The sequence below is a fragment of the Lolium rigidum genome, chromosome 5 (genome assembly GCF_022539505.1).
Source record: "Lolium rigidum isolate FL_2022 chromosome 5, APGP_CSIRO_Lrig_0.1, whole genome shotgun sequence".
Classification (NCBI taxonomy): domain Eukaryota; kingdom Viridiplantae; phylum Streptophyta; class Magnoliopsida; order Poales; family Poaceae; genus Lolium; species Lolium rigidum.
In genome coordinates, this window is record NC_061512.1 from 19,473,643 (window position 1) to 19,485,125 (window position 11,483).

Consider the following 11,483-nt stretch of genomic DNA (forward strand, 5'->3'; position numbering starts at 1 on the left):
TTTGAAGAACTCGGAGCAGGCGCTGGCTTATATCCAAGGGTGGCAAGGATCTTCTTCGAGTTGGGTTTCGCCGCTTTAATAAGCGACTGCCACTTTTTCGTCTCGATATCCTCTGCGTCGCCAACCCTTGCCCAGTTGACGTCTTGTTGCCTATTAGCAACCAAGGCAATTGTACCTTCAACCCCAACTTTTAACCCTTCTTGGCAAAGTTGGAGTCCAAGGTCTTCTTGAGAAGTGAAGCACTTGGTGAGATCAATAAAAATTGCGGGTTCCTCCTTCTTCTTGAAAAAATAGGGGAAAAGCCGCGACAGGCCAATCTCAGCTTCAGCAAGTCCGTCACGAGCTTCAGTACCATGGATTTCAAGGAGAGAAAGCGCATCAAGGAGCTGGTCACCTTCAGGATTCTCCAGTTCATACACTTGGTGTGTTCTCCCTGCTTAAAGCATAAACAAGAGTTACTCAAAGGGAAAAAAGGAACCAAAACACGACGAAAGAAAGCAGCAAGAGTGTGGACACTTACTAACAAAATGTCGACTCTGCGACTCCAGTCGACTAAGGATTTCTTCTTCACGAACAGAATGCTGAGCTACATTTTCACTCAGAGCATTTTTTGCGTCGTCGAGTCTTTTTTGAAGATCCTCGACGGTAGCAGCATCCGCTTCAGCTTTCATGCGTGCCGTTTCGCTTTGCTCTAGCTCAGCAGCAAGAGCGTCAGCACGTTTATTGGCTTCCGCAAGTTTTTCTGCCAGTATAAAACAGGCGAGTGAAGGACTGCAGCAAAAAATAGTGACAAAATATATTCGACAAGGAATATAGAGGGTACCTTCAAGTTTGGCGGCATATTCGCGGTACCCGATAAATTGGGTACCGAAACGGATAAGCTCCTTCATGAAAGGCTAAAGAAAGATCATAAAAAAGAGGATCAATACAAGAAGTGAAAAAGTTCGACATCATGAAGAAACAAAGAGAAGTTCAGAAAAATGAAGCCAATACAGGGCAAAGAAGATAACTTACCTCTTCCATTAAAGGAGTCGAGGAACAACCAGCTAATATGGTTGGTTCCTGGGTTGATTCCACCCTGGCTCTCTTCGGGGAAGGAGCCTGGGGGCTCACAGCTGGCGTTGGATGTTCCGGGTTTTGTTGAGGAGGTGAAGTTTCGTCGCCATCAGGACGAGCTTCTGAGACAACTAAAGTACGAGACGTGCTCGTTCGAGCAGTCTCGTCAATAGGTGCATCCTCCTCTTCATCGCCACTACAACAAATACAGCGATAGGATAAAAAGCAATTTCAAAAGTATCGACAAGGAAACAAAAATAATGCATTAAAAACTTACGAGCTAATAAGAGCAGCTTCGTATAGATCCAAAGCTTCCTTCTTAGCATCAGGCACAGTTTCCTCGGCACGGGCAGCACCGGCTTTGGAGGTACCAGTGTCAACAGCCTCGTCTCTTTTCCTTTTGCTCCTAGGAGAAGCAGCTAAAGGAGGCGAGCGTGTCGACGAAGTTGCCTCGGCCTCGGCGTCCTTTTCAGAGGATGCCGCAGGTTTTCGAGAACCTGCAGCTTCACTCTCAGGGCGAGACGTACCCTGGTTGTCGTCAGTGACAACGGCCCTTTCTTCAACTTCTCCACCTTCGGGAAGGGGAGGAAGAGGTGACGCAGTTGCGTGGTTCTATTCAAAGACAGAAAAAATATCGGCATGAAGTGTTTGAAGGAAAAAGATAGAAGGAAAATAAAGACATGAACAAAAATATTACCTGCGGGAGTGCGTTGGTGGCGCTATATGGCGTCACACCGCAAGATGTCGGGACGCTGTCTTTCTTGTTCAGCGACGAGATCTTCCGGACAAGTTTTGCCAAGTCATTGACGGACAAGTCAACTGACAAGCGATCCACATCTTTATCGCCAGCGTACATCCAAAGGGGGTTTTGCGAGCTTGAAGAGGCTGCACCCTAATCCTAAGGAAATACGCCGTGATCTGGATACCCGACAATTCTTGTCCACGAGTATTCTGGAGCTCATGGATGCGAGTCATCAGGGCCTCTGTCGCCGCTTTTTCTGCGTCGGTAGCCTCTGCATCCCAGGATCGGCGGCGACAAATTTTCTCGGCACCGTCAAAAGGAGGAATGTTGTCTTCAACAGAGCCGTGGTTTTCCTCGCGGATGTATAACCATTTCTTGCGCCACCCTTGAACTGAATCAGGGAATTTGACGTCGAAATATTCGACGTCAGGGCGGACACAGATTACAACGCCGCCTATGTTGTAGGCGACACTGGAAGAGCCATTACGGCGACAGAAGAAGATGTGTTTCCATAGGGACCAATTGGGCTGGACCCCAAGGAAAGATTCACACAATGTGATAAAAATAGAAATGTGGAGGATGGAATTGGGGGTAAGATGGTGAAGTTGCAGTCCATACATGAACAGCAACCCACGAAGGAAATCATGGATGGGAGTGGAAAGACCACGGATGAGGTGGTCGACGAAACTAACCCGATATTGCATCGGCGGAGCTGGGTAGCTTTCTTCCTTAGGGAAGCGTAGTGCATCTTGCTTCCCGCTGATGCCAAGTTTCTTCAGCAAGTTGACATCTTGCTGGGAGATCTTGGATCTCTCCCACTCCAAGTTCCCCAGATCTTCGGTTGCCATCTTTGCTTCAGGAGCGCTGTGCTTGGTGAGTTTGCGCGGTGGCATCAACAAGAGCGGAGGCGAAGAGCGCACGAGCGGTGGAGCACAAGGAACTTTAGGGCGCAATGGAGAGCTTTTGCAGAGGAAGAGCAGATGGGCGGCGCGAGCGAAAGTGACAGAGGAAGAAGATGATGGACTTAAATAGAGGTGCGGTGAATCGACGCAACCGTTGGATGGAAATGTTATGGAGCAGATGGAGTACACGTGGACAAAGGGTAAAAACGGATTTTCACTGAGAAAAGAAGAGACAGGCGGCACAGTGCGTGCGCCGGAAAAAGTGGAGGACGTGTGTCCTCCACTTGCACGACGTGTCCATCAGATAGGGAATCTGGACCCACGAGGCAGCGAGAGAAGCAGTTTTCGCATGTTCCCAATACAGTAATCATGGTTATCATCAGCAACGATGTCATCTTGCCCAAAAGAAAAACTCGACTATGAAGCCTAGTGAGAATATCGACAACATAAGATTATTTCGAGAGCCTTTGATCAAATACAAGTTTTTGCCCAAATGCTCGGGGGCTACTTTGGAAAAAGAGAAAACTTCGAGTATGACAAAATAGAAATGGCGAGAGCCTATGACCAAATGCAAGCATTTGTTCATAGCCTCGGGGGCTACTCCCATCGGGAACGCTGTTCGCGTGCCCGATGAATTTAGACAAAAAGAAAGAAAAAGAAGTGAGTATATTTCGAGTTATACAGATAACTCTACATATACTCCCATCGGGAAGATAAAATAAGTCATCAAATATGAATCAATAAAATGTGCTATTCCAGCAGCCGAAAAGCACTCGACAATATATTCTCAGAGTGCTAGAAGTCGCGAATAAATCTCTGAATGCCGCGAAACCTTGCGAAGGTAAGACCCCAGATCCGTTCTGAGCGGCGTGGCACCGTCTCTGACGGCGGATTGCTACTTTTTTTCCGTATCAACAGATACGAAGAAAAATCCTAACGGACGCGTTAGGTACCCGATAAAATATGACTGGGACTCGACAGAATGGTAAGACCTTAAGCGGCACCTGTCGAAGTTTACACCAGTATCCCGAGATCATGTCCAGGGACGTGATCTTGAAGTAGGTTTTTGCGGATTGCCACTAGAGCAGTTAACTAGTACCTGATCCGTCAGATGAACTAGCCCCAACTACCGTTATCCCTGTACAAAATAATATTTGCATATCGAAAAGTTATGCATTAAATTCAACGAGATTATTGAATGATTAAAGTTGGAGATTTTCCCTGATTCTTCGATTCAAGAAAAATCTCGGGGGCTACTGACATAGGCATCCCCAATGGGCTTGCCGAAGATGGTACCCGCGGTTTACTGAAGGCCCAGGACTCGAGGAATAAGAAGATTCGGAAGCCCATTTAGTGTTAAGGAAAGATAGATTGTATTAGGAAATATAGAGACTTGTAATCTTACGGGACGGGTACGAAACCCTCCCGAACTCTGTAACTTGTGTATTACGAAAACCCTCGGCTCCACCTCCTATATAAGGGGGAGTCGAGGGACAAAGAAAGGATCGAACCTATTGTCAACAGAACCCTAGTTTTCATAATCAGCGAGTACTTTTCGGCTGAAACCTTTGAGATCTACTTGCCCTCTACTTCCAGCAAAACCCTAGTCTACAATCTGTAGGCATTGACAAATTAATCCTTTGTCACTAGTTCTGTGCACAAGGTTGAGCTCAGAAAACTTGCGCATGGAGTAATTATGAGTACCACTTGGTGTTGCAGAACTAGGGGAGATGTCTGGAGCGACGGGTGAGGGGAGTGAAGAGGAGCGCCTCGAGCGCAAGGCTAAACAAAAGGAAGAGGCATATGAAGCTGTGAGGAATCAGTTTCCACCAGCACCACCACCGATGACGCAGCAGAACTTTCTCCAGTATATGCAAATGCTGGAGGAAAGGCAAAGGACAACTATGGAGCAGCAAAATAAGTTCTTTCAAGAGTTGCTGCAGCAGAATAAGGTGGAGAGGCCAGAAAAGCAGGGAGTTACTATGTTGGACTTCCAGAACACCAAGCCAATATCATTTGCATACGCCCCGGAGCCAATGGATGCAGAAGATTGGCTGATGGACACGGAGCGTAAGCTCAAACTGTTGGATGCTCGGGCCTGGAGAAGGTCAGATATGCTACACACTTACTGTGTGGACCCACCGCATCTTGGTGGGATAACATCGTTGCCGTTTACCCAGCTGAGAAAGTATTCACCTGGGAAGAATTCAAGCAGAAGTTCAGGGAATCCAATGTCCCTAAGAGTATAGTTGAGTTGAATCGCCGTGAGTTTGAGAGTCTCGAACAGAAGGACAAGGCCATTCTGACATATGTCAGAGAGTTCTCAGGGCTATCTCGATACGCCGCTGAGGAGGTAAACACTGAAGACAAAAGGAAGAAGAGGTTCATGAGAGGATTGAATCCTCAGTTCAAGGTACAGCTCAGGATGTTGAGAGCCACTGAGTTCCAAGAGTTGGTGGATGCAGCCATCACTCTAGAAGATGATTTCAAACAACTTCATGAGGAGAAGAGGAAGAAGGCCAGATTTGAGCCAAAGAAGTTTGTCAGTAACAAGCCCAACACCAGCTTAAGTTTCAAGCCAAGGTACAACAACAACAACAACAACAACAACAACAACAACAACAACAACAACAACAACAACAACAACAACAACAACAACAACAACAACAACAACAACAAGAGGGCTCCAAACGATCAGTATATGGCACAGATAGTTTGCCGTAGTTGTGTATTCAAAGGACATTACTTGAAGGATTGCAAGAAGCCAATGGTGATATGTTTTGGTTGTCGCCAGGAGGGGCACATGCTGAGGGATTGCCCCAAAAGAAAGAATGGAGGAGGACGGTTAGGAGGAGGTGGGAATCGTAGTGAGAATTCCGGAGGGAACTGGAAAAATAAGAAGCCCTTCGGAAAGTTAAGCTGCACCAGCCTGGAGCAGGTGATAAAACTCGGATAAAGCAGTTATAGGTACACTTCAGATACTCACTCATCCTGGCAAAGTAGTTTTTGATACTGGAGCAACCACTTCATTCATTTCTCAGCAATTCATCATCAAACATGGGATTAATTGCACTAAATTAGAAACACCCATTACCATACTATCTGCGGGGGGAACGATCTTAGTTACCCACGTTAAGCAAGAGCAGGTCATTATGATCCGTAGATGTGCATTTGACGCAGACCTGTTCGTTCTACCTATGAAGGACATAGATGTCATTCTTGGTATGAACTGGTTAGAGGAGAATGGAGCATTGATAGATTGTGCCAACAAGACAGTGTCTCTGAAAAGCCCAGATGGAGGAAGAATGATCTATCAAGGAGACAAACACACTCAGATTGAGGTTGAGTTACATTTGAACAGTATGAAGGAGGTGAAACTTGAGGATATACCAATAGTCAATGAATTCCAAGATGTGTTCCCAAAGGAGTTACCTGGAATGCCACCAGACCGAGAGATAGAGTTCACCATTGACCTAATTCCAGGAACAGCCCCGATTGCTAAGGCACCATACAAGATGGGACCTAAAGAGTTGAAGGAACTCAACGAGCAACTAGATGACTTAGAACAAAAAGGATTCATACATGAAAGTATATCACCTTGGGGATCACCAGTCATATTTGTGGATAAAAGAGATGGAGGCCGAAGAATGTGCGGAGATTACCGGAATTTGAACAATGTGACTATCAAGAATAAGTATCCACTTCCCAGAATACAAGATTAGTTTGATCAAGTTAGAGGAGCATGAGTCTTTTCCAAGATTGATTTGAGATCGGGTTACCATCAGATAAAGATCAAGAAGGAAGATGTTCCGAAAACTGCCTTTGTTTCAAGGTACGGACATCATGAGTACCTAGTCGTACCTTCTGGATTAACCAATGCCCCAGCAATATTCATGAATCTCATGAATAAGATATTCATGCCATATCTTGACAAGTTTGTCATCGTGTTCGTCAATGATATCTTGATATATTCCAAGGATAAAGCTGAACATGCAGAGCATCTAAAGATAGTGTTGCAAACACTAAGAGAACATCAACTCTATGCCAAATTCAGCAAGTGTGAGTTTTGGCTGGACCAAGTAGAATTTCTTGGACATGTCATCAGCAAGGATGGAATCACAGTAAATCCAAGCAAAGTGGCAGCAGTTTTAGAATGGGAAGCACTGAAGAATGTCAAGGAAATCCGAGGATTCTTAGGAATGGCAGGATACTATAGAAGATTCATTGAAGGATTTTCCAAGATAGCAGGACCAATGACCAAGTTGTTAAGGAAGAACACACCATTTGTGTGGTCAGATGAGTGTGAGCAGAGCTTGCAGAATCTAAAGGAGAAACTAACCACCGCACCTATGCTAGCAGTACCGGAAGTTGGCAAAGACTATACAGTATATTGTGATGCATCCAACCATGGACTAGGATGTGTACTCATACAAGTTAAATTAAAATCAATTCAAAGCCGAAAATTTGGAATACTGGTTAGCTTGGTTGGAACCATACATTGGGCTTCCGCCAGCTGTTTTTCCGGATCCGCAATTTTTTCTTTGCGTGCTTGGATATCATCCGCCTGGCTCAAGGTGACGCGTCGCTGATGGAGATGTTCTTGTACAGTTCATAATGTAGCGCATGTTGTTCCTGTAAAAGATGGAGCATGGATAAGTTTTCGGATGCATATAAGTTTTTAGGTGTAGACTCTTTCGAAGCATCATTGCCGGAAAAATTCCGCCAAGACGATTGGGGGCTACCATGACACTTTAATTTTTTTTCAGTTTGGTTTACTCGAAGTATCAATGTGCTAACTATTGCTAGTTTCCGCCTAGATACTTGGGGGCTACTGGGATATTGGTTTACCTTGCGCTTGACGAGCAGCTGGTCGAAGAAATAACCGATTTCCTTCTTGTGGAGTTGAATCTCGGAAGAATCAACATCAGCTTTACCCCATGCGTTGCTCAACATGGAGTTCAGCAGATCTTGCTCAAGCTCCCACTTTTCCAACTCCATCAGCTTGTGGAAGAACTTATGTGAATAAGCCTTCGGAGTGGAGTACAGGTTCGATGGATCACCGAAATTGGCCGGAAAACCGACGGCATCCTTAGCCGAAGCTTCAGCCTTGTCGTCGCAGGTCACTTCCGCCTCTTCTGGGATCTTGTCTTGAGGATCTTCCAGAGCAGCTCGCTTCGTAGCGGAGCAGCTTCCGCCTCCCTTCTCGCTGCTCACAGGAATAATCTCCGGTTGAGCTTGGCAGCTGGGTCGGGGGAGGGCTGGGCCTCAGGCGGAGTTGAGTGGGGAGCTGGGTTGGAGGTACTTGGTGGTGTCGGGGTAATTGGGCCCACGACCGGGGACGTCCTCAAGTACTTTGTGAATGGCTTCTGGGTGTTAGCCCGTGAAGCCAGGACCTTCTGGCTCCTGTAACAAACAAAGGAAAGATATAAGTAACAAAATTATGCAGTTAGCAATATGCGCTTCCGTATACTTACGTGGCGCTGGGGATCATTGGGCGCGACCTTTTCCCTGTTGTGGCCAGCAGTTTGAGGCGGTCGCGCTCCGCCTTCTTGGAGTCGAGGCGCGGCGGTGGCTTTTTCTTGGCCTTTTTGGCGGAGGCCTCGCCGCTGGCTCCGGCTTCGGAGCCGGAACCTTGGCGCGGGGACGCTTGGCGGTTCGGGAAGCAGCTTTCTTGGGAGCTTGCTCCTCCTCCACGTCGTCGTCCTCCGGATCCTCCTCCGCCCCTTCGGCGCTAGCAGGTGCTCGGATCACATTCCTAAAGTTCTCCTCCGCCAAAGTATTGAGTTGAAGATGAAAATATGGAAAAGTTAGAACACTTCAAGAATGAGAAGTGATGCGCGTAGATGTACACGTCCGTTGGGAACCCCAAGAGGAAGGTATGATGCGCACAGCGGCAAGTTTTCCCTCAGAAAGAAACCAAGGTTTATCGAACCAGGAGGAGCCAAGAAGCACGTTGAAGGTTGATGGCGGCGAAGTGTAGTGCGGCGCAACACCAGGGATTCCGGCGCCAACGTGGAACCTGCACAACACAACCAAAGTACTTTGCCCCAACGAAACGGTGAGGTTATCAATCTCACCGGCTTGCTGTAACAAAGGATTAACCGTATTGTGTGGAAGATGATTGTTTGCGAAAACAAGTAAAGAACAATTGCAGTAGATTGTATTCGATGTAGAGAATAGGACCGGGGTCCACAGTTCACTAGAGGTGTCTCTCCCATAAGATAAAAGCATGTTGGGTGAACAAATTACAGTCAGGCAATTGACAAATAGAGAGGGCATAACAATGCACATACATGATATGATAAATATAGTGAGATTTAATTGGGCATTACGACAAAGTACATAGACCGCTATCCAGCATGCATCTATGCCTAAAAATTCCACCTTCAGGTTATCATCCGAACCCCTTCCAGTATTAAGTTGCAAACAACAGTACAATTGCATTAAGTATGGTGCGTAATGTAATCAACAACTACATCCTTAGACATAGCATCAATGTTTTATCCCTAGTGGCAACAAGACATCCACAACCTTAGAACTTTCTGTCACCGTCCCGCATTTAATGGAGGCATGAACCCACTATCGAGCATAAATACTCCCTCTTGGAGTTAAGAGCAAAAACTTGGCCGAGCCTCTACTAATAACGGAGAGCATGCAAGATCATAAACAACACATAGGTAATAACTTGATAATTAACATAACATAGTATTCTCTATCCATCGGATCCCGACAAACACAACATATAGTATTACGGATAGATGATCTTGATCATGTTAGGCAGCTCACAAGATCCAACAATGAAGCACAATTAGGAGAAGACGACCATCTAGCTACTGCTATGGACCCATAGTCCAGGGGTGAACTACTCACTCATCACTCCGGAGGCGACCATGGCGGTGTAGAGTCCTCCGGGAGATGAATCCCCTCTCCGGCAGGGTGCCGGAGGCGATCTCCAGAATCCCCCGAGATGGGATTGGCGGCGGCGGCGTCTCAGGAAGGTTTTCCGTATCGTGGCTCTCGGTACAGAGGGTTTCGCGACGAAGACTTTAAGTAGGCGGAAGGGCAACGCGGGGGGCCACACGAGGGCCCCACATGCTAGGCCGGCGCGGCCAGGGCTTGGGTCGCGCCGCCCTAGTGTGTCGGCGCCTCGTGGCCCCACTTCCTTTCCCCCTCGGTCTTCTGGAAGCTTCGTGCAAAAATAGGACCCTGGGCGTTGATTTCGTCCAATTCCGAGAATATTTCCTTACTAGGATTTCGAAACCAAAAATAGCGTAAAAACAAGAATCGGCTCTTCGGCATCTCGTTAATAGGTTAGTGCCGGAAAATGCATAAATACGACATATAATGTGTATAAAACATGTAGATATCATCAATAATGTAGCATGGAACATAAGAAATTATCGATACGTTGGAGACGTATCAGCATCCCCAAGCTTAGTTCTGCTCGTCCCGAGCAGGTAAACGATAACAAAGATAATTTCCGGAGTGACATGCCATCATAACCTTGATCATACTATTGTAAGCATATGTAATGAATGCAACGATCAAAACAATGGTAATGACATGAGTAAACAAATGAATCATAAAGCAAAGACTTTTCATGAATAGTACTTCAAGACAAGCATCAATAAGTCTTGCATAAGAGTTAACTCATAAAGCAATAAATCAAAGTAAAGGTATTGAAGCAACACAGAGGAAGATTAAGTTTCAGCGGTTGCTTTCAACTTATAACATGTATATCTCATGGATATTGTCAATGTAAAGTAATATAACAAGTGCAATATGCAAGTATGTAGGAATCAATGCACAGTTCACACAAGTGTTTGCTTCTTGAGGTGGAGAGAGATAGGTGAACTGACTCAACATAAAAGTAAAAGAAAGGTCCTTCAAAGAGGAAAGCATCGATTGCTATATTTGTGCTAGAGCTTTTATTTTGAAAACATGAAACAATTTTGTCAACGGTAGTAATAAAGCATATGAGTTATGTAAATTATATCTTACAAGTTGCAAGCCTCATGCATAGTGTACTAATAGTGCCCGCACCTTGTCCTAATTAGCTTGGACTACCGGATCATCGCAATGCACATGTTTTAACCAAGTGTCACAAAGGGGTACCTCCATGCCGCCTGTACAAAGGTCTAAGGAGAAAGCTCGCATTTTGGATTTCTCGCTTTTGATTATTCTCAACTTAGACATCCATACCGGGACAACATGGACAACAGTATAATGGACTCCTCTTTAATGCATAAGCATGTGGCAACAATTAGTGTTCTCATATGAGATTGAGGATATATGTCCAAAACTAAAACTTCCACCATGATTCATGGCTTTAGTTAGCGGCCCAATGTTCTTCTCTAACAATATGCATGCTCTAACCATTAAGGTGGTAGATCTCTCTTACTTCGTACAAGACGGACATGCATAGCAACTCACATGATATTCAACAAAGAGTTGATGGCGTCCCCGTAAACATGGTTATCGCACAACAAGCAACTTAATAAGAGATAAAGTGCATAAGTACATATTCAATACCACAATAGTTTTTAAGGCTATTTTGTCCCATGAGCTATGTATTGCAAAGGCGAATGATGGAATTTTAAAGGTAGCACTCAAGCAATTTACTTTGGAATGGCGGAGATATACCATGTAGTAGGTAGGTATGGTGGACACAAATGGCATAGTGGTTGGCTCAAGGATTTTGGATGCATGAGAAGTATTCCCTCTCGATACAAGGTTTAGGCTAGCAAGGTTATTTGAAACAAACACAAGGATGAACCGGTGCA